The sequence below is a fragment of the Macaca fascicularis genome, chromosome X (genome assembly GCF_037993035.2).
Source record: "Macaca fascicularis isolate 582-1 chromosome X, T2T-MFA8v1.1".
Classification (NCBI taxonomy): domain Eukaryota; kingdom Metazoa; phylum Chordata; class Mammalia; order Primates; family Cercopithecidae; genus Macaca; species Macaca fascicularis.
Window position 1 is genome coordinate 95,540,402 of NC_088395.1, and position 27,968 is coordinate 95,568,369.

The window sequence follows — 27,968 nt, forward strand, 5'->3', positions numbered from 1 at the left end:
ACTTGCAGGCAAATAATGACTAGCTGGTGGGAATAGTGAGGAAAAAGGCAATAGGACCAGCTGAGGTCCACACTCCCTTTTACTATTTCTGTTGCGTCACTAAAACCATACTAAGTGACTAGCTTAGAGTGATTTTAAATGTTTCTTCTTTGTCCACTTTAAGCCAATATAGTCCCTCAGTTTTAGCTTTTATTACTACACTTCATTCTCCTGTTCAGCATTTCCAAGTGTCATGCATGAGAGCTCCGTAGGGCCCAGGAGGCACCAGCTGCCTTGTATGGTGGAGGTCAAAGCCACAGATTGAGGGAGGCCCTGACCCCTTTTTGTCTGTGTCTGGCAGAGACGATGTGAGACCAAGACAATTCTTCCTGGCTGCCTGGATAATAAAGAATTTTGGCTGGACCTTTGAGCACACACTGGGATAGTGAGGAGCCAGGGAAAAAGCACAAACTATGTAACTGAAGCAGATTACTAAGGAATTTAGGATTTTTGTCCTTGGTCCTCTAGCACAGTGTTCTGTTGGATGTTATAGGTTTCATTGGCAGGCTACAATTATAGGACCTCCTTGCCACCTGTATCAAGGTGGGTGTGTTCTTGACACTTCATTTTCATTCAGACTACCCCTTCAAACCACCTAAAGTTGCATTTATTACAATAATTTATCATCCAAACATTTATAGTAATGAGAGCATTTGTCTCAGTATTCTAAGATCACTGTGGTCTTCTGCTTTAACATTTTTAAAGTTATTTTTACATCAATTTGTTCACTGTTAATGTGATCCAAATCCAGAAACCCCCTAGTGCTAGAGATTGCAGAGACCTATAAAACAGACAAAATAATAATAGAATGTTTTGGAAATAGACTGAGAAGTACACCGTATGATGCTTCCTCAAAGTCAAAATAACCTGTATTATAACTGTAATAAACTTTATTGTTCCTATTTTGATTTTCTTATGCAGCTGCTCCCCTATCATACCTCACCGTTTTAATTTGTTTTTTCAGTCTCCCTCCATTCATTCACATGCTTATCAGAGAATTCTTAAGTTCTTACAGCTTTGGACAATAACTTCTTTTAGAAATTATAAACTAGTTACAAGGGAAAAGTTACTCAAGATTCAGAAATTTGAAAAAATGGAATATGTATATTATGTGACCGATGTCTTCACTTTACCTTAGTATGAGACTAAAACCATTCCTCGCTGCTCTAACATGCTGAAGAAATCATCTGCGGGGGAGGGAGACAGATACTCAGCTATAATATCAAAGAAAGCAGCATTACTCAGCAATATCCATTCATGTTTAAACTTTTCACCGTTAGAAATTTGAGGTTACGTGATATGCTTTATGCTCATAACCAATGTGGCTGGAGAATTGGCATTGAATTTACAACATCAGTAGAACAGAAAATGTGATGTATTTTATGCATGTCAGTAAAGTAATGACCTGTTCTTGTTCTACAGAGAATGGAAGAAAAAAGTGCCAAAGTTTCTATATTTAATGGTCCTGGTGAACAGAGATTATCTTCTACATATTTTCCAGGGCACTTATTTCAACAGGAATCAAATATTAGCCCCCATTGGAACTTCAAACATGAATGCTTATTTAAGCCCCAATGTACTTTTAATAGGAATATAAAAGGCAAATATTATTCAACACAGGAAAATCATAAGGTCTAGATGCATGTGTTTAGAGACTCATGGTAATATTGCTTTATTCTGAGTTTTACTTCAGATCTGAAAGGTGATCTATAGTGGAAACAAAACAAAACAAACAAAACAAAAACAAAAAAAACCTGTACCTTTAGTGGAAAGACCCATGACATGAAGTCGATAGACCCATGTTCTCATTTATTTCATACCCCATGACTTGTGCCTTTGGGTAAATTACTTAATTTGTACCTCAGTTTCCAGATCAATAAAATATAGTTGTTGACATGTTGATTTCTAATATATACATCCAGCTCTCTGTGCTGTGGTGGAAAAATGTGAACTTTTGACAAATCCAGGTTTTAATTCTGATTCTATTCCTTATCACCAATCACATTCGACCAATGATTAATGTCTTTTATTATCAGTTTCTTCTTCTCTATAAAATGGGGATAATACTGTCTGACTCCTAGAATTATAGAGTTAAATTTCATTAGGTAATATATGTAAAGTAAATGGCATAAATTAGGCACTATATATGTGCATACATAATATACACATATATATTTGTTATCTTTATGTCGTTACTCTTTTTCTATAATTCTAAGGTATACTTTTTTCTTGAAATGATGTGATAGTCACAGCCATATAACTGTCACTTTTATACTATACTATTCTTTAGGTAAATAATGAAGATGAAACACCTAGCAACTGGGGTTATTTTTCAAGTTAATAATTTCTAGGAACCTAAGTCAGAGAAATATTTTTCAGCTGAGCTAACAAAAGCAAGGAATTGACTCCAGCGAACAGCTCATTGCAGCATTAATAGAAATTAATTGACTGCCAGGCTTCTCTGCACACCCAAAATATCATCACCAATATCATGCTATGGATTACAATGACAAGCACTATAAGGTATTGGTAAGTACAATCTGAGTGCATATGCTTCTAGAGTATGTGGAATGACTTCACATGCTTTCAAAAATGCTGTCCTATGTAGAATTTGGTCTCAGTTTTAAAGCACTTTATCTGATAAGCTATTATTGAGCCACCATATGTAGGTTATATGCACTCATATAACATCTATTCTTTCTCTCTCATTGCACTCTTACCTCAGTTTATTTTAAATGCCTATAGAACTCCTTAAGTTTTTACTAGACTGTAAATTTCATGAAGGTAAAGGTCATAATGATCTCATTTACAACTACATCATCCGTGTTTAAAAATAATGCCTGAAGTATAGTTTAGTAAATATCCAGCAAGTAGAAGTTAAATGAAGAGGACATTGGTATGAAACCAAAGTTAGAGGCAATGTAAAAAGTGTTTGGATTTGTTAAAATTTTGAAGTTGCAATATAATCTAATTTTCAATTGTTTTCTTTTCATTTAAAAATTATTCTGACAGCCAGGCATGGTGGCTCATGCTTGCAATCTCAGTGCTGTGGGAGACCAAGGTGGGAGGATTGCTTGTGCCAGGAGTTCCAGACCAGTTTGAAAAATATAGCGAGATGTTGTCTCTACAAGAAGATAAAATGTCCGGATGCAGTCGCTCACGCCTGTAATCCCAATTCTTTGGGAAGCTGAGGTGGGCGGATCACGAGGTCAGGAGTTCGAGACCCGCCTGGCCAACATAGTGAAACCCCCTCTCTACTAAAAATACAAAAAAAAATTAGCCAGGCCTGGTGGTGGGTGCCTGTAATCCTAGCTACTTGGGAGGCTGAGGCAGGAGAATCGCTTGAACCTGGGAGGCGGAGGTTGCAGTGAGCCAAGATCATGCCACTGCACTCCAGCCCAGGCAACAGTGTGAGACTACATCTCAAAATAAATAAATAAATAAATAAATAAAAATAAAATAAAATAAGTTAGACATGGTGGTGCATGCCTATAGTTCTAAGTAATCAGGAGGCTGAGACAAGAGGGTCAGTTGACCCCAGGAGGTAGAGGCTGCAGTGAGCTATGACTGTACCACTGCACTCCAGCCTGAATAACAATGTAAGGCTCTGTCTCAAAAGAATTTTATATCTATCTATCTCTCTATATATATACATACATGTGTATATGTATATGTGTATATATGTGTGTATGTACGTGTGTGTGTGTGTGTATATGTATATGTATGTGTTCTGGGAAAATATCACTTATTGTAGAGGAGTACAGAGGAGGAAAGTAGACAGGACACTGAGCTAGGAGAATAAAATATGAGATTAAGTTTCACCTTTTCTACTTACTGAGGCAAGCAAAGGAAATGAGGAGCTGCTGGGTTAAATTGCTTAATTTTTCTGAATTTTAGTTAACTCACCTGTAAATGGAAGATGCAGATAAAATACGCTCTCTTTCTATTTCAAAGGGCTCTTGTGAGGCTTAGATATTATGTAAAAGTACTTCAAAAATTGTGAAAACTAATGCAAATGAAGCATTTATTCAGAATTATGTAAGATTATTGAGACAATTACTATAAAACACATTTTAGACTTATCAAAGCAAGAGCATAATCTGTTTGTATAATTGCAATGTTAAAAAGCCCAATAACGATCCCCAGATATTATATAAAAGACAATTTTCTGTTAGCCAAGGAAAGGAATGGTATCAGAATTTTGATCAAGAAGGGACAAAAGTGGTGAGAAAGTATAAGAATATATGCTTCTGATTTTATGGAAACAAGAAAGGCCAGTACCAGAAATATTTGGAACTTACTATAAACCAGGAATCGCCATATGTAGGAAGATACTTATGCAGCTCACATTTTAATGGAAGTGACAGATAGAGAAAATAGTGACAGAATTCACCCATGAGCTCTCCGGTCCTTATTATCCCAATAAACATCATCCTTTCTTTCAAATTCATTTCTATGAGCAGATATTCCATTTCCAACCTCTCGACTCTTCAACTAATAGTGAAATGATGGATAATTAATTTTGTACCCATTTGAAGGAATTTTACTGTTAAAAATACAAATAAGGATTGTGTTTTAGGTACTTTGATCTTTAAGACAGACTGTGAAGTCTTACATATCCTACGCTCCTTCTTACTTTATCAGTTACTATTGCACAAAGAAATGTATGCTCATTCAGAGGTTATGTATGTATCTTAGAAACTTAAAATTCTGTCTTAGTAGCATATATTCGTCTAAATATAATATTAAACAAATAGAGTAATGAATGTGAATGAAATTTGGTAGAAACCAAGAGACAGAACTTTAAAAATCTAGTTAACCTAATATGATAGTAGGGTATATACTTTTTTAAACTTTGTTTCACACAGGTCATATAAGGTCAGTAAATCATGCAAATTCTGAGATAATCAAATTCAACTTCTATTTTCTATAAAGCTGAAAGAGTATGAATATATGCCACAGTGATTGATATTTGTATTTCTTCCTAGATTTAACATCATCGGATATGACATTTTCTGATTTTACAGATAACATTTTATAATTCATGATGCCTTTCAAAACCCAAAATAAACCTTCTTATGTTTCTAATTTGATTAAAAATAACTTTGTTATTTTAGCTAATTTTATATTTTAGCCCCCTAAATATAGAATATATTTTCCTTTACTCACAACCCACATCCCTCTCACTCCAGATTGTAGACAGTTCTGTTCTAAATACAAACTCTCCTTTTTAATTTTTTTTCTATTTAAAACTCTGTGGTTAGGATTTAAAAACTTGTCACAAGAATTAGTTATTCTTACTAGTAACAGATTATAGATAAGGTAGAACTGAGAAAAAGGATTCATTCAAAAAACATTTGGGAAATACTTTGTATAGGCATGAGTCAGTATCCCTGACTACATGCAGCTTGCATTTTAAGACAATATACGTAAAAATAAAGCACAGGAAACTTGTATTTATCCTGGGGAGGGCCAACAAATGCTTTGGGGAGCAAGTTCTATTTTAGCTACACTTTGAAAGATGGCTATGCATCTATTAGGCAAAAAATAGAGGTATTCACATTCCAGGGATAAAAAGTAGATATTTCTGAGGAGGGATGCAGTACAACAGGTTTAAAGACAAGAAATAATCTTCATGTGATGGTAACATAAGAAAGCAAAAATAAGTGTGATATGACATGAGGCTAGAGTCGTAGGAAAGGACTAGAACATGAGAGCTTTTGTGGATTACATTACAGAATTTTGCCATCATTATAAAAACCATGGGAAGCCATTGAATGGTTTTATATTTGTATCTATTAGGGGATTAATGGCATGAATACCATCTTTTCTCCTTGCCTGGTATAGTGTGAGGTGAGACACGTTGAACTGACCGGATTCACTTTAAATACATGATCACTGACAATGAGTGTGTGTATTACTTTGTTTTTACACTGCTATAAATGACTACCTGAGACTGGGTAATTTATGAAGAAAAGAGGTTTAATGGATGTACAGCTTTACAGGCTTATCAGGAAGCATTGCTAGGGGGCCTCAGGAAACTTGCCGTCATGGCAGACAGTGAAGGGGAAGCAAACACATCTTACGTGGTGGCAGAAGAGAGAGAGAGAGAGAGCAAAGGGGGAATCACAACACAGTTTTAAACCATCAGATTCCATTAGAAATCACTCACTATCACAAAAACAGCAAGGGGGAAGTCTGCCCCCATAGATTCCATTACCTCCCCCCAGACCCCACCTCTGACACCTGGGGATTACAATTTGAGATCAGATTTGGGTGGGGACACAGAGCCAAACCATGTCATACCACTCCTAGACTCTCCCAAATCTCATGTCCTTTTCACATTTCAAAACCAATTATGCCTTCCCAATAGTCCCTCAAAGTCTTAACGCATTCCAGCATTAACTCAAAAGTCCAAGTCCAAAATCTCATCTGAGATAAGGCAAGTCCCTTCTGCCTATGAGCATGTAAAATCACAAACAAGTTGGTTATTTCCAAGATACAATAGGGGTACAGGCAATGGGTAATTGCTCCCATTTCCAAAGAGAGAAATTGGCCAAAACCAGGGTCTACAGTCACCACGCAAATGTAAAACTCAGCAGGGCAGCCATCAAATATTAAAGCTCCAAAATCGTCTTCTTTGACTCCATGTTTCACATCCAGAGCACACTGATATAAGGGGTGGGCACCCAAGCCCTTGGGAAGCTCCACCCCTGTGGTTCTGCATGGTACAGCCCCATGGCTGCTTTCATGGGATGGCATTGAGTACCTGCAGCTTTTTGAGGTGCACAGTACAAGCTGTCAGGGGACCTACCATTTTGAGGTCTCGAAGACAGTGGCCATCTTCTCACAGCTCAACTAGGCAGTGCCTCAGTGACGACTATGTGTGGGACTCCAACCCCACTTTTCACCTTTACACTGTGCTAAGACAGGTTCTTCATGAGGGCTTTTCCCTGTAGCCAACTTCTGCCTGGACATCCAGGCATTTCCATATGTCCTCTGAAATCTAAGTGGAGACTACCAAACCTTAACTCTTGCCTTCTGTGCACATGCAGGCCCAACACCACGTGGAAGCTACTAAGGTGTGAGGCTTTCACCCTCTGAAGCAATGGTATGAGCTGTAAAATTGCCCCTTTTAGCCACAGATGGAGTTAGAGTGGCTGGAATGCAGGGTGACATATCCTGAGGCTGCACAGAGCAATTGGGCCCTGACCCTGGCCCATGAAACATTCTTTTCCTCCTAGGCCTCTGGGCCTGTGATGGAATGGGCTACTGTGAAGGTTTCTGATATGCCCTGGAGACATTTTTTCCCCACTGTCTTGGCTATTAACATTCTGCTTCTCTTTAATCATACAAAGTTTTGCAGCCAGCTTGAATTTCTCCCCCAGGAAATGGGTTTTTCTTTTCTACTACAAGGTTAGGCTGTAAATTCCCCAAACTTTTATGCTCTGCTTCCCTTTTGAACATAAGTTCTAATTTCAGACCATCTCTTTGTGAACACCTGTGACTGTACACTATTAGGAGCAGCCGTGCTATTTTTTGAATGCTTTGCTGTTTAGAAATTTCTTCCAGCAGATATCCTAAATTACCTCTTTCAAGTTTAAAGTTTCAGAGATCTCTATAGCAGGGGCAAAATTATGCCAGTGTCATTGTTAAAGCATAACAAGTGAGATCTTTGCTCCAGTTCCCAATAAGTTCCTCATCTCCATCTGAGACCACCGCAGTCTGGACTTTATTGTCCATATAACTGTCAGCATTTTGGTCAAAACCGTTCAATAAGTCTCTAGGAAGTTCCAAACTTTCCCACATCTTCCTGTCTTCTTTTGAGCCCTCCAAACTCTTCCAACCTCTGTTCATTACCCAGTTCCAAAGTTGCTTCCACATTTTCAGGAATCTTTAGAGCAGTGCCTCACTCTCCTGGTACCAATTCTCTGTATTAGTTCGTTTTCACACTGATATAAATAATTACCTGAGACTGGATAATTCATGAAGAAAAGTGGATTGACTGACTCACAGTTCCATAGTCTTAACAGAAAGCATGGCTAGGGGGCCTCAGAAAACTTACAGTCATGGCAGAATTTGATGAGGAAGCAACAACCTTCTTCATTTGGTGGTGAGAGAGAGAGGGAGAGAGAGACAGAGAAGAGAGAGGAAGAGAGTGAAAGAAGAGGGAAGCACTAAACAGTTTTAAACCATCAAATCTCATGAGAATGCACTCACTATCACGAGAACAGCAAGGGAGAATTCCACCCCGCCCCATTCAATTAACTCCCACCAAGCCCCTCCTCTAACACATGGAGATTAAAACTCAAGATGAGATTTGGGTGGGGACACAGAGCCAAACAATATCAGTGTGCTTTTCACACTGCCCAGCAATATGATTATATTTTCCAGGCCCATACTCTCTTCTGCTTACTATAGACTATTTCAAACTTTATTTTCACCTCAAATCTTCAAAATCTCACTACATTGCCATTCAGTTAATTCTCTTACCTCTAATTTCAGTAAGAAATTGGAATAAATCAGGTGAGAATATCCAGACCCTTCCACCACATCTACCAAGCTGATATGCAGCTCTTCACAGTTGCCACCAAAGGGACTAATAATTAATTTAATAATATGATACAAAACAAATTAAGAAATAGGCTTTATTGATAAAAGTTACAAAATGGTGGTCAACAAGAAGAGTATCAAGAGAAGCATATGACATTCACAGTCCTTTCATCATCTCATGGAGAGGCATAGTGAGGTTTAAGTAATCTATAAGACACGCAGTAGATTTTTATTCCAGTGTAATGACCCTGCCCACTCTTGCTCTGCAGTTTCATATTGTTGAAACACACATGTTCTGCAGTCAACTTGTACAATAGTGGTCCTGAGGTGACATATATTCTAAGCTTACGAAGATAACAGGATTAAGAGATTACAGTAAAGACAGGCAAAAGAAATTAGAAGAGTATTATTTGGGAACTGATAAATGTCCATGAAATCTTCACAATTTATGTTCAGAGATTGCAGTAAAGACAGGCGTAAGAAATTATAAAAGTATTAATTTTGGGAACTGATAAATAAATGTCCATGAAATCTTCACAATTTATGTTCCTCTGCCATGACTCCAGCTGGTCCCTCCGAGGTTCAGGGTCCCTGACTTCCCGCTACAGCCTGGTTGGATTTCCACCTGCTTAGATACAAGACTCCTTTTTACCTTTTTATCCCCCCCTTTTTGAATCAATGTCTAAAGCTCTTTTCCTACGCTTGTCCCACCATTGTACGTTGGGAGTAGTGAGGAAAAACAACTTGTCTCATTTCTTTTGTTGGTCCTCATATGGAGATGATTTTCATGTCCAGGAGCCTTATTTCCACCTGAGCACCTGAATTACATGAGATTTTGAACTTTGAGTTAAGATAATCTAGATGAAAATTTTCAACTTGAGCTAATGAGATACTGACATTTAGATGCAGATGATGAAATTTTGAACTGGAGCTCATATTGGGAAAAAAAGGTTGAGACACTTACTATGGAGCAAATGTATTTTGCATGTGGGAGAGAACTATATCATGGAAACCAGAATCCATATTGTAGTAGCCAGAATTATCTAGGTCCCCTGATGTCAGTCTTGTGATTCTCTTATATGATGTGGAAAAAAGGTTTTTGAAGATGTAATTAAATTTACTAATAATTTAACCTCAAGAAAGGTCTGAGTGGGCTTAACCTAATCAGATGCCTCCTTTAAAAGCAGAGGACTTTCTGGCCAATTTCAAAAGAGCAAGGGACGAGCATGTCAGAAAGATTGGTGAAACCTGAGAAAGATTTGACTCAAGGGAGATATTCCATTGCTAGCACTAAGGATGGAGAAGGTTACACAGAAAGGATCTGAGAGCTAAATATAGCTTCCAGGTGATGGCCAGCAAGGAAACAAGGACCTCAGCTGAAAGAAAGTGAATTATGTTAACCTCAATGAGCTTAGAAGTGAATTCTCTCCTAGAGCCTCCAAATAAGAACCTAGTTCTACTGACATCTTTATGTTCACCTTGTAAAATCCTAAGGAAATAATCTATCTGAGCCCACCCAGACTTTCAACCTACAAAAAAAAGTATGAGATAATATATATGCTGTACTTTTAACCTACTAAGTCAGTGGTAATTTGTTAAGTGGCACCAAACATGCAAGACACCTTATCTAATGAAAGTATATTCAGACTACTGGAGTGTCCAGATGTCTAGGCTTAGGTGACAACAGTTTGAAAGAGGTATCTTGGAAAGGGAACTGCCTGGTATCTACGTCTTTGCAAAGGTATAGCCCTTTCTGTTTGAGTTACAGAATGGGAAAGAAAACTTCAGTCACCTATGAACTGATTTCAAATGCAGCCCATCCTGCTGGGAGATGAAGTTGATCACCAGAACCAGCTTCATCGTTGCCCAGGTATCCCATATTGCATTCTTGAGGTAATTTTCAGACATTCCTTCATGTCTCACCACATCTACCTGCATGTATTCTAATATACTCTACCTTTCCTTACATTACTATGTTCAACTATTCTGTTCTCCTTTCGAAGACCAGCTACTCCACTTGTGCACTCTAGCCCATGTAATGTAAACTACTCAAGCATATCACTCTATCAATATTCCCACTTTTCTTAATTATCAAAACTTTTCTCTACTAGATTATTCTCATTAGCATGCAAATATCCTGTTAATCCTATAATCTTAAAAAATACAGTAGTCTCTCCCCATTTTATGTAGGGATACATTCCACAATTCCCAGTAAATGCCTGAAACCATCAACAATATTGATTCTTATGTATAGTATATGTTTTTTGATACATAATACATACCTATGATAAAGTTTAATTTTATAAATTAGGCACAGTAAGAGATTAATGTTAATAACTAATAATAAAATAGAGCAATTTTAACTATGTGAATATCACTGCTCTTGCACTTCAAGGCCATTATAAAGTAAAATAAGAGTTACTTGAACACAAGTACTGAAATACCAGACAATCAATCTGATAATGGAGATGACTACTAAATGACTAATGGATGGGTACCATAGACAGCATGGAGTAACTGGACACAGTGGTAATTCACATTCTGGGCAGGATGGAGCAGGATGGCACAAGCCTTCATCATGCTACTTAGAAAAGTATGCAATTTAAAAATTATAATTTTTTTCTTTCTGAATTTTTCCAGTTAGTGTTTTTGGACCATAGTTGAATATAGGTAACAGAAGCCATGGAAAGCAAAACCACAGATAAGGGGGATCTACTGAAAAATAAAATGAAATAAAGCCTTTTTACTCATGTATTTCTGTAGCTACTAACTGGTTTTTTTGTTTGTTTGTTTGTTTTGTTTTGTTTTTTAATCTACCTTGTTCATGCAACACTCCTTGAACAAATAGTTGATATATTGCTCTCTACAAATGCACTCCTTATTTTCTTAGACTCATTTGAATCAAAATTTTGCTCTCTTTTCAGGACTATCAATGACTTCTATAATGTTAAATACAATAGCCACTTTCAGTCTATCTTACTTGACCTATCAGTAGCATCTAATACAGATGATAAAGTGTTCTTCTCCTATCTCACAACCACTTTTTTTTTCAGCCACATTGATGGCTCTTGTTATCTATACAACATCTAAATATTGCAATATTTCAGGATTATTTGTTTTTTGTTTTTCTTCCTGGAGCAGATCCTGTTTAAATGCCAATAAGCACACAGAGAAATAAAGCATGGAAAGAAAACAACTAATGTAGGGTGAGTTGTCAAACAAGCTTTTATTGTATCTTAGAGGAAGCTTTTCCCAATAGTCATTATGAGAGTTAGTGTAGAACATACACCATGTTGTTGTCCCACATAAGGGGTGAATGAAAAAAGGTATTTCACAACTCTTTTCATGGATTGGAAGGTGCTCCTGAGTGAATTTTTAGTTTTCTGTGTTAGGACAGATTAGACTTTAGTGTCCAGAGGTAATCTTTAAAAGGAGACAAAGTAAAGATGCATAGTTGCTGACCATTGGAAAGTGGGCTGGTATACACAAAAATTATGAATGTCAAGGGGATATGGGCAGGGCACTGATACCATCAGCTGTTCTTGAGATATAGTCTTAAGACCCTTAGTCTTAGGACCCTTTCTATTTTGTCACTACCAAGTCCCTTTGTGATCCTAAGCAGTCTCATGGATGTAAATATATTCTGCATACTGTTGACTCCTAAATTTATATCTCTAGCACAGACTTCTCTCTTTACCTTCAGACTCATATATCCAACTACTTCGTCGACATCTCTAGTTGAATGTATAATCTGCATGTCAAATTAATATATATAAACAGAACTTATGCTGTTTCTCTCCAAAATTATTTCTTCTTCATTCTTCTGTGTATCACTAACACTGTATCACCAACTACCCAATTGCTCAGGCTAAAATCCTATCATTATTCTAGATTTTTCTTATTCACACCCCAATTGGGTGATCTCCCAAATAATTTGATCTTCCAAATGGTCTATTTCTGCTTTTGCCCCCCTCTCCAAGTCTATTCTTGACACTTCAGCCAGAATGGTCTTCTAAAAATATAGGTCAAATCATATGATTTCTATGCTCAAGATTCTCCAGTGGTTTTCTATCTCACTTAGAGAACAACAACAACAAAAAAATTACATTAATTTTGATATCTTACTTTAATTTTATTGCCCTAATGTTACTATCATTTACCAGATACAAATTCAAATGTGTTTGAGACCATAGTTTATGCTGTTAAGCCTTATCCAATCATGCTTCCAAAAGCTATGTTTTCTTCCTTAGGCTCTCTCTAACATATTATTTTCTACGTACATTTTTAGCAGTAATTGTTATCCATCTTTTCTTATGTTAATTTCAGTATAAACTATTATTGCTTTACATTTATACTTTTAGATATCAGTTAATGATAGTTGTGCACATTTAGGAATTCTTAGAAACACAGTAGCTCAACAATTTGTTTACAAAAGAAGACATTGGCATCTAGAAAATTATTAACCAGGTAACTTCCTATACTTGATAGTAGGCCTACACTTAGAAACCTGACTTCGTCATGTCTTTTTTGCCCTTCTTTTCATTGTCGCCTACCAAGTCAATGATGCTATATCCATAAGAACAAAAGAGAAAACAGAAAACAAGCAAAAACTGAGTCTCGAAAACTCTGTTTTTGTTTCATTGTTTGCTTTTAAATAAAGACGGGTCTTGCAATGTTGCCCCGGTTGGTCTCAAACTTCTGGTCTCAAGCAATCTGCCTGCCTTGACTTTCCAAAGTGCTGGGATTACAGGAGCCCCTGCACCTGGACAAAACTCTATTTTATTTGTTTTATCTTATTGTTAATTGACACATAATTGAACATATTTATAGGGTATAGTGTGATGCTTTGATACATGTAACCACTCTGTGTATTTAGCATATTTACCACCTTTACTATTTATTATTTATTTATGGTGAGAACATTCAAAATCTTCTCTTATGGCTATGTTGAAATATGCAATATTGTTAACTATAGTATACCTACTGGGCAATAGAACACCAGAGCTTATTAATAATTTCTTATCTGGCTGGGCATGATGACTCATGCCTGTAATCCCAGCAATTATGGAGGCTCAGGTGTGGTGGCAAACCCCTATAATCTCAGCTGCTTGGGAGACTGAAGCACGAGAATCGCTTGAACCTAGGCAGTAGAGATTGCAGTCAGCCCACTCCAGCCTGGGCGACACAGTGAGACTCTGTCTCAAAAAAAACAAAAACAAAAACAACAACAACAAAAAATGGTTGTACTAATTTACATTACCAACAATAAAGGTTCCCATTTTTTTCTGAATCTATGCCAGTGTTTGGTGATTTTTTCTTCTTTTTTATAATGGCTATTCTAATTGGAGTGAGGTGACATTTTACTGGGGATTTGATTTTTATTTCCCTGATAATTAGTGATTCAAAAACCCTGTTTTGAGCCTTGCGATCAGGAATTTATTCAAGGTAGAGCAAAAATAGCTAATAATTCACATTCAGGAGAAAATAAATGATTTTGTAGAGACAGAGTCTGAGTATAGATGAAAAATTAATGCCACATTTAAATTTGTTGATGTCTTATACCATATAGGATTAGAAAGTGTAACATAAGGTAATTATTTCTAAGGTTGATATCGAAGGAAGAAACTAGCTATATTCTCCGATGTTTTGACTGTGTCCAGTAAATTGTAAAAGGTCGAGATATGACCTACAGTATTCTTGGATCTATGTCAGAACAAATCATGTTTAATGAGATTCTTAATACAGCATGTATTTTTTCTTCAAAAGGTGACTTTCGTAGAATCATCCTCATATTGTATCTCTTGCCAGTCAACATGTAAGCTTTAGAAAGTAATCACACATTATTGCTGGGGCTTTCATTTCTATCAAAATATTTTCTACAAAACAAAAGTGGTAAATAATTTAACATTTGGAGAAACTAAAGCGGATTTTCAGCAAAAGCTCTCCTTTGCCTAACCCTTTGATGTGGAGAAGAACAGGAATAAGATGAGAATTTAGTCAGTGTAACTTCCTCAGTAAATCTACCTATATTCAGCAGCATAAAACATTTTTTGAAATCCTCTAAGCATAGCAGTCAGAAAAGAAAATGAAAGGAGAAAAGCAAAAAGCAGCAAGAAATTAGATTAACTATCCCGATGAAGATACCCTAGAGGAAAAATAATTTGATTTTTCACAAACATACTCAACACAGAAGATGAATAAAAACTACCTGCTTTTATTGTATTCCTGCCTGCTAGGGTGGCTTAATGCTCTGCATACTTCATAGCTATTGGTCTTCAGAAAGAAATCTGTTCGAAATATAGTGCAGTTTGGGGTTTATATCCAGTGATACTCTGAATATATCGGAGGGTAGATACAGGAAAGTAATAAAGGAAATTTAAAGTCTAGCTGGTGCTTGATGGTTTTTAGGTAGTTAGCATCCTAATTTAGAAATTAATTGGAAGATTAAGCAGGAAATGTACATTGCCAGCTTTTTCATTTATTTGTTTGCATTTTTCCTCTGCCAGAGCACTTAATAAAGATGAATAACTCTTAAATATGAAATTATAACAAATGGATACCACATAGTATTACTAAAAAGAGTAAAATCTGAATTGTTTTCCCCTTCAGAACTTAATAGTATTGTCTTTTTAATAAGCAGAAACAAACAAACAAACAAACAAAAATGAATAAAATCAAATCTCTGGGGTGCCTTTTATATGGGTAATGTAAAGGTTTTATATAGGCTTTGCAGCAGTTACTCCTGAACATTCCTCTTTTTTTTTTTTTTTTTTTTTTTTAACCTCCTTTTTTTACCGTTTGATTTATGGCGGAGATCTCAGCAGCAACAATGGAAGCCAAAGGAAAAATAAAATAAAATAATATCATCAAATGCTGGGAGAAAAATAGCTTTTAATCTAGAATTGAGTACTCTGAAAGTTATCTTTCAATAATGATAAATATACTTTCATATAGATAAGACCTAAAACAGCTTACCACCAGTAAACCTTTCACTAAAGCAGGTTTTAAAGAATGTAATTTGAGGAAGGGAAATGACAGTAAAAGTTCTTCATTAAAAAAGGATGAGTTTGTGTCCTTTGTAGGGACATGGATGCAGCTGGAAACCATCATTCTTAGCAAACTATCACAAGAACAGAAAACCAAACACCGCATGTTCTCACTCATAGGTGGGAACTGAACAATGAGATCACTTGGACTCGGGAAGGGGGACATCACACACCGGTGCCTATCATGGGGAGGGGGGAGGGGAGAGGGATTGCGTTGGGAGTTATACCTGATGTAAATGACTAGTTGATGGGTGCTGACGAGTTGATGGGTGCAACACACCAATATGCACAAGTATACATATGTAACAAACCTGCACGTTATGCACATGTACCCTAGAACTTTAAGTATAATAATAATAATAATAAATAAATAAATAAATAAAATAAAAGTGAAAAATAAAAAAAGAGGTTGCTAGTAGATTACATGTAGATTAATCAATTTTTTTAAATAAAAGAATGATAATTTTGTGATTTATTTTAAAGTTTGTTTTGAAGTGGATGATTTGTATTATAGGTGTTATAAGAATTTTGCATGATTGAGGCAGAAAGTCAAGTTTATAATTTGTTAAGAATGCATGGTAAAACTTCAAGAGTAACCATTAAAATAAGAGACATTTCAGCAATATAAAAAGGCAAGGTATCCAACAGAATATATTATTGGCATAAATATCAATTAACAAATGCTCAATGACAATAAATATGTTTTAAAATATGAATTTTGAAATTATACATACACTCCTGTTACTCATAAAAGAATTTATAATGAAATATTAAAAATATTTATATCCTATCCATGAGCATGGAATGTTTTTCCATTTGTTTGTGTCTTCCTTTATTTCCTTGAGCAGTGGTTTGTAGTCCTCTTTGAATAGGTTCTTCACATCCCTTTTAAGTTGTATTCCTAGGTAATTTATTCTTTTTATAGCAATTGTGAATAGGGATTCACTCATGATTTGGCTCTCTGTCTATTATTGGTGTATAAGAATGCTTGTGATTTTTCCACATTGATTTTGTATCCTGAGACTTTGCCAAAGTTGCTTGTCAACTTAAGGAAAGAATCAATATCGTGGAAACAACAGATGCTGGAGAGGATGTGGAGAAATAGGAACGCTTTTACACTGTTGGTGGGAGTGTAAATTAGTTCAACCACTGTGGAACACAGTGTGGTGATTCCTGAAGGATCTAGAACTAGAAATATCATTTGACCCAGCAATCCCATTACTGGGTATATACCGAAAGGATTATAAATCATTCTACTATAAAGACACATGAACACGTATGTTTATGGCAGCACTGTTCACAATAGCAAAGACTTGGAACCAACACAAATGCCCATCAATGATAAACTGGATAAAGAAAATGTGGTATATATACTCCATGGAATGTTATGCAGTCATAAAAAAGGATGAGTTCATGTCTTGCAGGGACATGGATGAAGCTTGAAACCATCGTTCTCAGCAAACTAACACAAGAATAGAAAACCAAACACCTAATGTTCTCACTCATAAGTGGGAGTTGAACAAAGAGAACACATGGACACAGGGAGGGGAACATCACACACTGGGGCCTGTCAGGGGGTGGGGGACTAGGAGAGGGATAGCATTAGGAGAAATACCTAATGTAGATGACAGGTTGATGGGTGCAGCAAACCACCATGGCACGTGTATATGTATGTAACAAACCTGAACATTCTGAACATGTATCCCAGAACTTAAAGTGTAATTTAAAAAAGGAAAATAATGTTTTTGATTTTCTTAAAATTTTTGAGACTTGTTTTGTGGCCTATCATATGATCTATCTTGGAGAATGTTCCATGTGCTGATGAGAGGAATGCATATTCTACAGATGGTGGGAGATTGTTCTGTAAAGACCTGTTAAGTTCATTTGTTTTAGGGTATAGTTTAAGTCCATTGTTTCTTGGTTGACTTTTTTTTTTTTTTCCTGAAGATCTGTCTAGTATTGTAAGTGGAGTATTAAAGTCCCCCACTATTATTGTTCTGCTATCTATCTCATTTCTTAGCTCTAGTAGAAATTGTTTTATAAATTTGGGGCTCCAGTGCTATTTACATATAAATTTAGGATTATAATATCTGTCTGCTGTACAAATTATTTTATCTTTATATAATGTTCTTGATTTTTTTTTTTTTACTGTTTTTGCTTGAAAGTGGTTTTTTTGTTTTTGTTTTTTGTTTGTTTGTTTGTTTGTTTGTTTGTTTGTTTTTTGAGACAGAGTCTCGCTCTGTCACCCAGGCTGGAGTGCAGTGGCACGAACTCTGCTCACTCTCAGCTCTGCCTCCTGGGTTCACGCCATTCTCCTGACACAGCCTCCTGAGCAGCTGGGACTACAGGTGCCCGCCACCACGCCCGGCTAATTTTTTGTATGTTTAGTAGAGACGGGGTTTCACTGTGTTAGCCAGGATGGTCTTGATCTCCTGACCTCATGATCCGCCCACCTCGGCCTCCCAAAGTGCTGGGATTACAGGCGTGAGCCACCGCGCCCAACCGAAAGTCCGTTTTTTTTCTGATATAAGAATAGCTACTTTTGCTCACTTTGGGTTTCCTTTTGTGGGGCATATATTTTTTCACCCCTTTACTTGAAGTTTATATGAGTCCTTATGTGTTAGGTGAGTCTCTTGAAGACAGCAGATACTTGGTAGATTTTTATCCATTCTGCCATGCTGTACCTTATCTTATAAGTGGAGCATTTAGGCCATTTACATTCAGTATTAATATTGAGATATGAGGCAGCATTCTATTCATCACGTTAGTTGTTTCCTAGTTACATTTTTTTAACTGTGATATTGTTTTATAGGTCCTGTGAGATTTATGCTTTAAGGAGATTGTATTTTGTATCATATCATGCTTTTGTCTCAACATTTAGAACTCGTTTTAGAATTTCTTGTAGAGCTTATTTGGTAGCGACAAATTTCTTTACCATTTGTTTGTCTGAAAAAGACTTTACCTCTACCTCATTTATGAAGCTTAGTTTTACTGGATACCAAATTCTCAGCTGACAATTATGTTGTTTAAGGAAACTAAAGATATGACCTCAATCCCATCTGGCTTGTAAGGTTTCTACTGAGAAGTCTGCTGTTAGTCTGATATGTTTTCCTTTTTAGGTTATCTAATGCTTTTGTCTCACAGCTCTTAAAATTATTTCCTTCATGTTGACTTTAGATAGCATGATGACTATGTGCCTTGGTGATGATTCTTTTGCAATGATTTTCCCAGAAGTTCTTTGAGCTTTTTTTATTTGGACATCTAGATCTCTAGCAAGGCCAGGAAATTTTCTTCAATTATTTTCTCATATAAATTTTGTAAACTTTTAGACTTTTCTACCTCAGAAACATCAATTATCCTTAGGTTGTAATTTATTTTAAATTTCTTTAAGGTGTTTTTACCTTTCTCTGGTAGCTCCTTGGTAGCTTAATTATCAACCTTCTGAATTCTTTATCTGGCATTTCAGATATTTCATCTTTGTTTGGATCTATTGATGGGGAACACTTATTATACAGCAGAGTTTGTATGAGTACATTTCTCAGACCACCTATACTGTAACCATCTTTGTCATTAGAACATATAATATAGATTCTTTGTCTAGACACCAGGCATGTCCAATCAGAATCTCAGAGAGGAGTGGACTGAAACTGCTCTTTATAACAAGCTGTCCGAATGATATGATGCATATATACCTAATTTTGAGAACCATAACAATAGAGGGTAGTTGAGTCTTGAAAATTAGCCTTTTGTTAAGCTTTACTTTTTACCTTCATGCTATTCCTTAAATTTTGTCTAACTTAGGGAATTCTTAACTTAGAAGTGCTACCAGTCTGGTTCATCATTAGTATAGTCGTCAAAGGAAGCTTTTTGACAACCCCTTACTATATCAGCCACAGGTTTGAAGAATACCACATACCCATACTGCTTCTACCAAAAAACACACCACTTCCCCACCAACCAAAGCCTCTGCTAGGGGCTGCAAGTCTATTAGATTAATTTCTTAAGGAAATCCTTCATGATATGTACCTTGATTAGGTTAAAATATGATATTGCACAGAATAATTAATGTATTTAGTTAACATTCTATTTCTAATTTTCAGAGAGAAAGGCCCTGATGGTGTGAGACACAGATAAATTCTAATACAGAAGAACACAGGAAAGATCTGTAACATTGTATTACTTCACATGGAAAGCCAGAAGAATCAAGAGATTATACAACATCCATATATGGTGATATTTTTAATAAGGGAAGAAGTGTCAAAAAGCCAAAAATATATGTGTGAGATTCACAAAAAGAGAGGAAGATAATAAAACAAATTTTGCCCGATTCAAAGTTGTGAGAGATTATTACTAAGGAATTCCCCACATTTATTCAAAATGCCAACTCAGCATCATGTATCCCTACGTTTTGTTTAAATTTTGAACCTAGACAAGTTTTCTAGCTGTGTCAAATGTTTTGCATAGTTCTGTGCACTTGTAATTTAAATTTTACAGTTTCAAACGTGAAGTTAAAAAAAAAACTAAAGTAATGTATCAAAATGATCTATTATATTCAGGGCCATATGAAATTATTCAAATTAACCTTTTTGAATATTGATTATTTTTGTTTTAGATTAGATTAGGTCGTGCTTAAACGATAGCCCGGTTGTATAGCAGGTAAAATCAGGCATTAAGATACAAACCTTTGAAATTCATTCTTTTCAAGAGGTTCAGAAAAGCTTCATAAATCTCTCTTTGTAGGGAAAAATATCAAATTTATTTAAGAAGACTAAGACCTCTCAGTTGTACATTTCAAACCAGAAATATGATATGTTTCTTGCTGATAAAATTGATAAGGTAACTCCTAAAATTATATTCTCTTGGAAATCTCAGCTTATGCACATATATACACTATTGTCTTTCTTCTCTAAAGTTATTATGTAGCAGCATTTAAAAGCACTGATAAAGAAAAGTGTCTGTTTAGGTACATTCTGTGTCTCTACTTGCTCTTCTCTTTTCTTCAAGATGTTAAAAGTATTCAATGATTAATAAGTTGTTGGTGCCTTAACCTGTGCTCTGTATAGTTGTAGTAACTGAAAGAAGGTTTGTAGTGGGAGTTGAAGCTCAGAACTAAAGATGCACGATTAGCTCACTGCCATAGAGGAGTTGATGCAATCAAGTTGGTGAGAAGAGACATGGGCATATAACTCAAGGTGAAGAAAACAGACAATAGGATATAATTATGAGCCATGTGCTCAGTAGTATGCTTAAGAACTATATAAGGTCAAAAAAGGCAGAAAGTTGGCTGAGATAGTCACAGCAAACTATATGGAAGAGATGAGGCTTTAGTTCAACGTTGAAGGATGTGTAAAATTTGAATAGGAGAAAATAAAGAAATGGCATACTGGACAAGATCAACATAAAAAGTAAGAGGAATGATAATTCTTCAATATTATTTTGTGAAGCAGTAGGGAGGTAATGTGGAATATTCAGTGGTAAAGGTATTGTTATTTTCTTTCGCTTCCAACATTTGTCAGAATCATTATCATAAGTAGCATAATGCCTTAGTAAAATTTATTTTTAGTGAACATGACTCACTACAGGCACACTGAAAAAATCAACAGAGAGAGAGAGAGAAAGAGAGAGAGAAAAAAAGTATTAAAATTATATAGCTGCTCACTTAAAAGGGGCATGTTCAGAACAAGAAAATTGGTTGATTAAGGAATATTGATAATGCCAAAATGTTGTGACAGTATTAGAATTAGAAGTTTGGCTTGAACCACATGAGCAAGCTATTCTTACCTAATTACGCTGCAGTGGATTAACTTGCCTTAGGAAATTTTATTTTTCAGGTTATTTGTCAATTTTATGGTATCATCCTATATTTCTTATGTCTTTTACCATGAAATTTATGAAAACCTTTTATATTCTCTTGCTATTTTGTCTTCATTCAATTGATTCTCAAACCACCATAACTGGCATTTTGTTCTCAATGTAATAGTAAACCTTGTATAAATTTGGATTATTAATACATCCCGTCAAACTCAATAGTAACTTCTAATCCTAATATAAATAGTTTTGACCCTGATAGAAGTATAATACTTTTTTTTCTTTCAACATTTTTTTCAGGTTCAAGGGGGTACATGTGTAGGTTTCTTACATGGGTAAATTGTGTGTCATGGGGTTTATTGCACAGATAATTTTGTCACACAGGTCATCAGCATAGTGCCTGACTAAAACACCAAAAGCAATGGCAACAAAAGCCAAAATTGACAAATGGGATCTAATTAAACTAAAGAGCTTCCAAATAGCAAAAGAAACTGTCATTACAGTGAATAGGCAACCTACAGAATGGGAGAAAATTTTTGCAACCTATCCATCTGACAAAGGGCTAATATCCAGAATCTACAAAGAACTTAAACAAATTTATAAGAAAAAGCAAACAACCTCATCAAAAAGTAGGTGAAGGATAACATTTATGTGGCCAACAAACATATGAAAAAAAGCTCATCATCACTGGTCATTGGAGAAATGCAAATCAAGACCACAATGAGATACCATCTGACACCAGTTAGAATGGCGATCATTAAAATGTCAGGAAATTACATGGAATACTATGCAGCCATAAGAATGAATGAAATCATCTCCTTTGCAGCAACATGGATGGAGGCTATTATACTAAGTGAATTAACACAGGAATAGAACCTAACACCACATGTTCTCACTTGTAGGTGAGAGCTAAGCATTAATGGGGTTGTTTGATTTTTGCTCAATTTGTTTAAGTTTCTTATAGATTCTGGATATTAGACCTTTCTCAGATGTATAGTTTGCAAATATATTCTCCCATCCTATAGGTTGTCTGTTTGCTCTGTTGATAGTTTCTTCTGTTGTGCAGAAGCTCTTGTTTAATTAAGTCTCACTTCTCAATTTTTGTTTTTGTTGTAATTGCTTTTGGTGTCTTTGTCATGAAATCTATGCCCATTCCTATGTCCAAAATGGTATTACCTGGGTTGTCTTCCAGGGTTTTTATCATTTTGGGATAATATTTATGTCTTTAATACATCTTGATCTGATTTTTGTATATGGTAAATGGTAGGGATCCAGTTTTAATCTTCTGAATGTGGTTATTCAGTTATCCTAGCACCATTTATTGACTAGGAAGTCCCTTCTTTATTATTCATCACTGTTGGTTTTCTTTAAGATTAAATGGCTGTAGTTGTACAGCCATATTTCTGGGTTCTCTAACCTATTTCATTGGTTTATGTGCCTGTTTTTGTTTTGTACCAATATCAAGTTATTTTAGTTATAGTAGCCTCATAGTATAGTTTGAAACCATGGAACATGATACCTCCATACCTCTAGCTTTTTTTTTTTTTTTTTTTTTTTTTCCCTTAGGATTGCTTTGGCTATTCAGGATCTTGTTGATTTCAAGTGAATTTTAGATTTTTTTTTCTAGTTTTGTGTAAAATTTTGTTGGTAGTTTGATAGAAACAGCATTGAATCTGTAAATTGCTTTGGACAGTATGGCCCTTTTAACAGTATCACAATATTGATTCTTCCTATTTGTGAGAATGAAATATTTTCCCATTTATTTGTGCCATTTCTCTTATCTTCCAGAAGTGTTTTGTGATTGTCATTGTAGTGATCTTTTACGTCCCCAGTTAGCTATATTCCTAGTTATTTTGATAATTTTGCAGCTATTGTGAATAAGATTGCATTCCTGATTTGGTTCCTATCTTGGGATTTTATTAGTGTATAGAAATGCTTCTAAATTTTGTGCATTTATTTTATATCCTGAAACTTTGCTAAAGTTGTTTATTAGATCTACAATTCACGTTTTCTGTGAAGAGAGATACTTCCTCTCTTTCTATTTGGATGCCTTTTATTTATTTTTTCTTGCCTGATTGCTCTAGCTAAGACCTCCAATACAATGTTGAATAGGAGTTGTGAGAGTGGGTTTCCTTGTTTACTTTTGGTTCTCAAGGGGAATGCTTCCAGCTTTAGACTATTCAGTATGATGCTTGCTATTTGTCATAGATGGCTCTTATTATTTTGAAGTATATACTTTGAATGTCTAGTTTGTTGTGGATTAATAACATGAAAGGATGCTGAATTTTATCAAAAGCTTTACGTGCATCTATTGAGATGATCATGTAGTTTTTGTCTTTAGTCCTGTTTACGTGATAGATCACATTTACTGATTTGTGTATAATGAACAAACCTTGCATCCCAGGGGGAAGCCTACTTGATCATTGTGAATAAGCTTTTTGATGTGATGCTGGATTTTGATTGCCAGTATTTTCTTGAGGATTTTTGCACTGATGTTCATCAAGAATATTGGCCTGAAATTTTCATTTATTGTTGTATCTCTGCCAGATTTTGGTATCAAAATGATGCTGGTCTCATAGAATGAGATAGGGAGGTGTCCCTCCTCCTCAATTTTTTGAAATTGTTTCAGCAGGAATGGTACCAGCTCTTTTTTGTATGTCTGGTAGGTTTGGCTATGAATTCATATGGGATCAGGGCTTTTCCTGGTTGGTAGGTTTTTATTACCAATTCAGTTTGGGAACTCATTATTGATCTATCAGGGATTCAATTTTTTCTTTTTCAATCTTGGGGGCTTGTATATTTCTAGAAAATTATCCATTTATTCCACATTATCTAAGTTGTGTGTGTAGTGGTATTTGTAATAGTCTTTGAGGATTTTGTAATTCTCTGGGCTTAGTGGTGATGCTCTCCTTGTCATTTCTGATTTTGTTTATTTGGATATTGTCTCTTTTTTTCTAAATTAGCTTAGCTAGCACCATATCTATCTTATTCATTTTCTTCAAAGAACCAACTTTTGGTTTTGCTGATCTTTTGTATGACTTTTCTCATCTCCATTTCATTTAGTTCAGGCCTTATTTGGTTATTTATTTTCTTCTGCTAGCTATAGGGTTGGCTTGTTTTTGTTTTTCTAGGTCCTCTAGGTGTAATGTTAGTTTAATAATTTGAGATCTTTCAAAGTTTTTTATGTGGGTGTTCAAAAGTATAAAATTTTAAAATTTTCTCTTAACACTGCATTAGCTGTGTCCCAGTGATTCTGCTATGCTTTATTTTTGTTTTCATTAGTTTCAAAGAATTTCTTGTTTTCTGCCTTAATTTCATTGTTTATCCAAAAGTCATTCAGGAGCAGATTGTTTAACTTCTGTGTAATTGCATGGTTTTGAGAAATCTTCTTGGTTTTGATTTCTATTTTTACTGTGCTATGGTCTGAGAGTGTTGGTGGTATGATTTTTTTTTAATTTTCTTCAGATCCACTTTATGGTTGAGTGACCAATTTTAAAGTATGTGCCATGTGCAAATAAAAGTAATGTACATTCTGCTGTTGGCTGGAATGTTCTGTAGATGTATGTTAGGCCCATTTTGTCATGTGTCAAGTTTAGAACCCAAATATCATTGTTAGTGTTCTGTCTCAATGATCTGTCCATTTCTGTCTGTGGGGTGTTGAAGTCTCCCACTATTATTGTTTGGTTATTTATATTTCTTTATAAGTCTCTATGCACTTGTTTTATCAATCTGTGTACTCCAGTTTTGAGTGCATATTTAGTATAGGTTAAGTCTTCTTGTTGAATTGAATACTTTATCATTATGAAATGCCCTTCTTTTTTATTATTTTTGATATAATGTCTATTTTTTTCTAAAATAAAAATAGCAACATCTGCTCTTTTTTTGTTTTGTATTTGCTTGATAGCTATTTCTCCATCCTTTTACTTTGAGCCTATGGTTGCCCTTGCATGGGAGATGGGTCTCTTGAAGATAGCATACAGTTGGGTCCTGCTTTTTTATCCAACTTGCCAGTCTGTGGCTTTCAAGTGGGAATGATTAGCTCATTTCCTTTCAAGGTTAATATTGATATGTGAGGATTTGATCTTTTTGTCGTATTATTAGCTGGTTGTTATTTAGACTTGATTGTGTATTAGCTTTATAGTTTCAATTGTCTATATACTGGAGTGTGGTTTTGTGGTGGCTACTAATGGTCTGTTGGTTTCACATTTAGCACTCCCTTAAGAACCTCTCGTGAGGCAGGTCCGATGGTAATAAATTGTCTTAGCATTTACTTATCTACAAATAATTTTATTGCTCCTTCACTTAAGAAGCTTAGTTTGGTTAGATATGAAATTATTGTTTGGAATGTTTTTTCTTCAAAACTGCTGAATATAGGACCCTTAATTTCTTCTGGCTTGTAGGGTTTCTGCTGAAAGATTGTGTGTTACTTCATTTCTGGGTGTTTTCGGAGACATCTGAAACATCAGATGTCTGATGGTTTCTCTGTATTTCCTCACATTTGCAGCCATGCTCCCTCTCGGTGCTCTGAGAGTGTGGATTCCCTTCCTACTTCAATGCTGACCACAGACCTTGGCTTGGCACTTCCAGTCTGTGCACTGCAGGCCTGGGGCAAGCTCAGACTTTTTGCTTACTCCCCAGCTTAGAGAAAGCAAAGTTGGAGACCTTGGCAGTGGCAATGGCAAAGCACCCTTCACTAGTGTCTTAGGGCTCCACTCCAGAGAAACACAGAGCCTTGGTAAAGTGGAATGATCAGCCTAGGGTGGGAAGAGTGTGTTGTGAGCCCAAGACAGGAACCCCTGTGTGGTGAAGAGTAGGAGATTTGAGGGGCTTATGAGGAAAACAGTCTAAACTTTTTTTTTGTAGGGTGACTGCAATGTGCTGGAGGTCCAAGCGCTCAGGCTCTCTGTTTCTTCCTCAGCCCAGGGCAGTAAGGATAGTACCACTGTATTGGTAGTGGCAGAGGGGCTGCCAGTTGCCTCTAAGAACACCACCCCAGAGAGACAGAGCCACTTCCAATGGGAATGTTTAACTGGGGTGATGTGACTGTGCTGTGGGACCACATCTGGGACCCTACTCTGTGAAGAGTAGAAGCAAAAGTCTTACAGGGAAGGAGAGTGGGCTCCTCCCTGTATGGTGTATGCAATGTGTTGGAGGTTCCAGTAAAATGATCAGTCTCGGGTATGTTTTATCAACAGTGTGAAAATGGAATAATACAAGAGTTTCACAAAAAGTTAAAAAGATTACTTCAGACTTCTTTAGTTTGTGCAATTAACAGTCATAAACATTTCAGCCCTCCATGAATCCTGAAAGGTTTTCCTTTCATTCTAATATCACAATTTCTAAAGTTATTAGAAACCTGCATTTAATGACACCTGTTAGAGTTCTATAGCTGACTATAAACCACCTTTTAAAGAGGATTAAAACAAGACAACAAATATCTGTGGATGATAAAAAGCCTTAGGACAGCCACCGTCAAAAACAAAATTGACAAGGAAATTTGGTTACCTTTGTGGCATACAAACGTTTACATAACAATTATAACTATTAATAACATACACTAAGCCATATTAGAATTACAGGAGTTTCCCATGATTTTGGATCTTATACCAATAACATATGAATGCAAATACAGCCCAAAGAACACTAAACACAATTTCATATTTGACAATGCTTTCAGTATGAATTTTATGCTAAATACGCCAAATGTCACTGTTGCATTAGTGCATTATTGATGTCAAACCAAATCTTAAGAAAACCTTTTAGACAAATGTGTTTAATCTCAATTAGTTTGACCATAAGATAAGATTCTTATAAACCTTTTATAACTCTTTAAAATTTTTTTGTTAAAAAGCAAATTATAAGCAGATTTTTGCTCTAAGAAAAACGTGTTGTGCTTTTACTTTAATGATCAATTTATAGAAAAAATGAATAGTACCCCTTTAACTTTAGCCAAAATGCTCATGCACAGAATTAATTTTGTTTGCAATTAATTTTTCACATACCTTCCACAACTTTTTTAAACCTTCAGCTTTATCCTAACTTAAAACAATTTTTAACACTTTAGGCAGAAAAAAATCCACATTTCCATGACTTCTTATACTCTTTTACTAAAATTATTAATATATTTTACTTTCCTTACATGCTTCATGTGTAGAACTGTTTTTTCAGTAGTCTCAAATACATGTTACGATTTTAACTCTTAGCAACTTTTACTTTTGGTGAAAACCTTGGGAAATTTGGGATTTTAATTATGTACTAGGTGTGGAGCCTAGCCTAGGACACATCAGCCAAAAGTGCAGGTAAGGGTAAGGGTCTTTCTAACTCCATGTGTCTTTCTAACTCCATGTGTCCCAGGTCTTACATAGGTCTTACATAGATGTTAACATCCCACAGTGCCAAATCCGTTCTTAGCCAAGAGAGATTTTATCAAGTGGGACTTTACTGAAAGGGTTCCCTAATCCCTTAAATCTTAGAAGGGACTCTAATCCTCCTAAATTGGGCCTCTAACACAAGGTCCTTCAT

The 27,968-nt window shown here is 35.7% G+C and overlaps 1 long non-coding RNA gene across 2 annotated transcripts in view; it reads left to right on the plus strand.

Annotated features, from left to right (window-relative positions):
- The window catches only part of LOC123571070 (uncharacterized), a 41,572-nt gene extending 21,610 nt beyond the window's left edge, over window positions 1-19,962 (plus strand). The window contains exons 2-5 of one of the 2 annotated variants that reach the window (XR_006695241.3): window positions 2,330-2,568; window positions 10,361-10,462; window positions 11,734-11,798; window positions 19,739-19,962. This is a non-coding gene — a long non-coding RNA (uncharacterized lncRNA). The remainder of the gene's footprint in view (window positions 1-2,329; window positions 2,569-10,360; window positions 10,463-11,733; window positions 11,799-19,738) is intronic. The other variant, XR_012429863.1, reaches the window with a different exon arrangement.
- The last annotated feature ends 8,006 nt before the right edge of the window (window positions 19,963-27,968 follow it).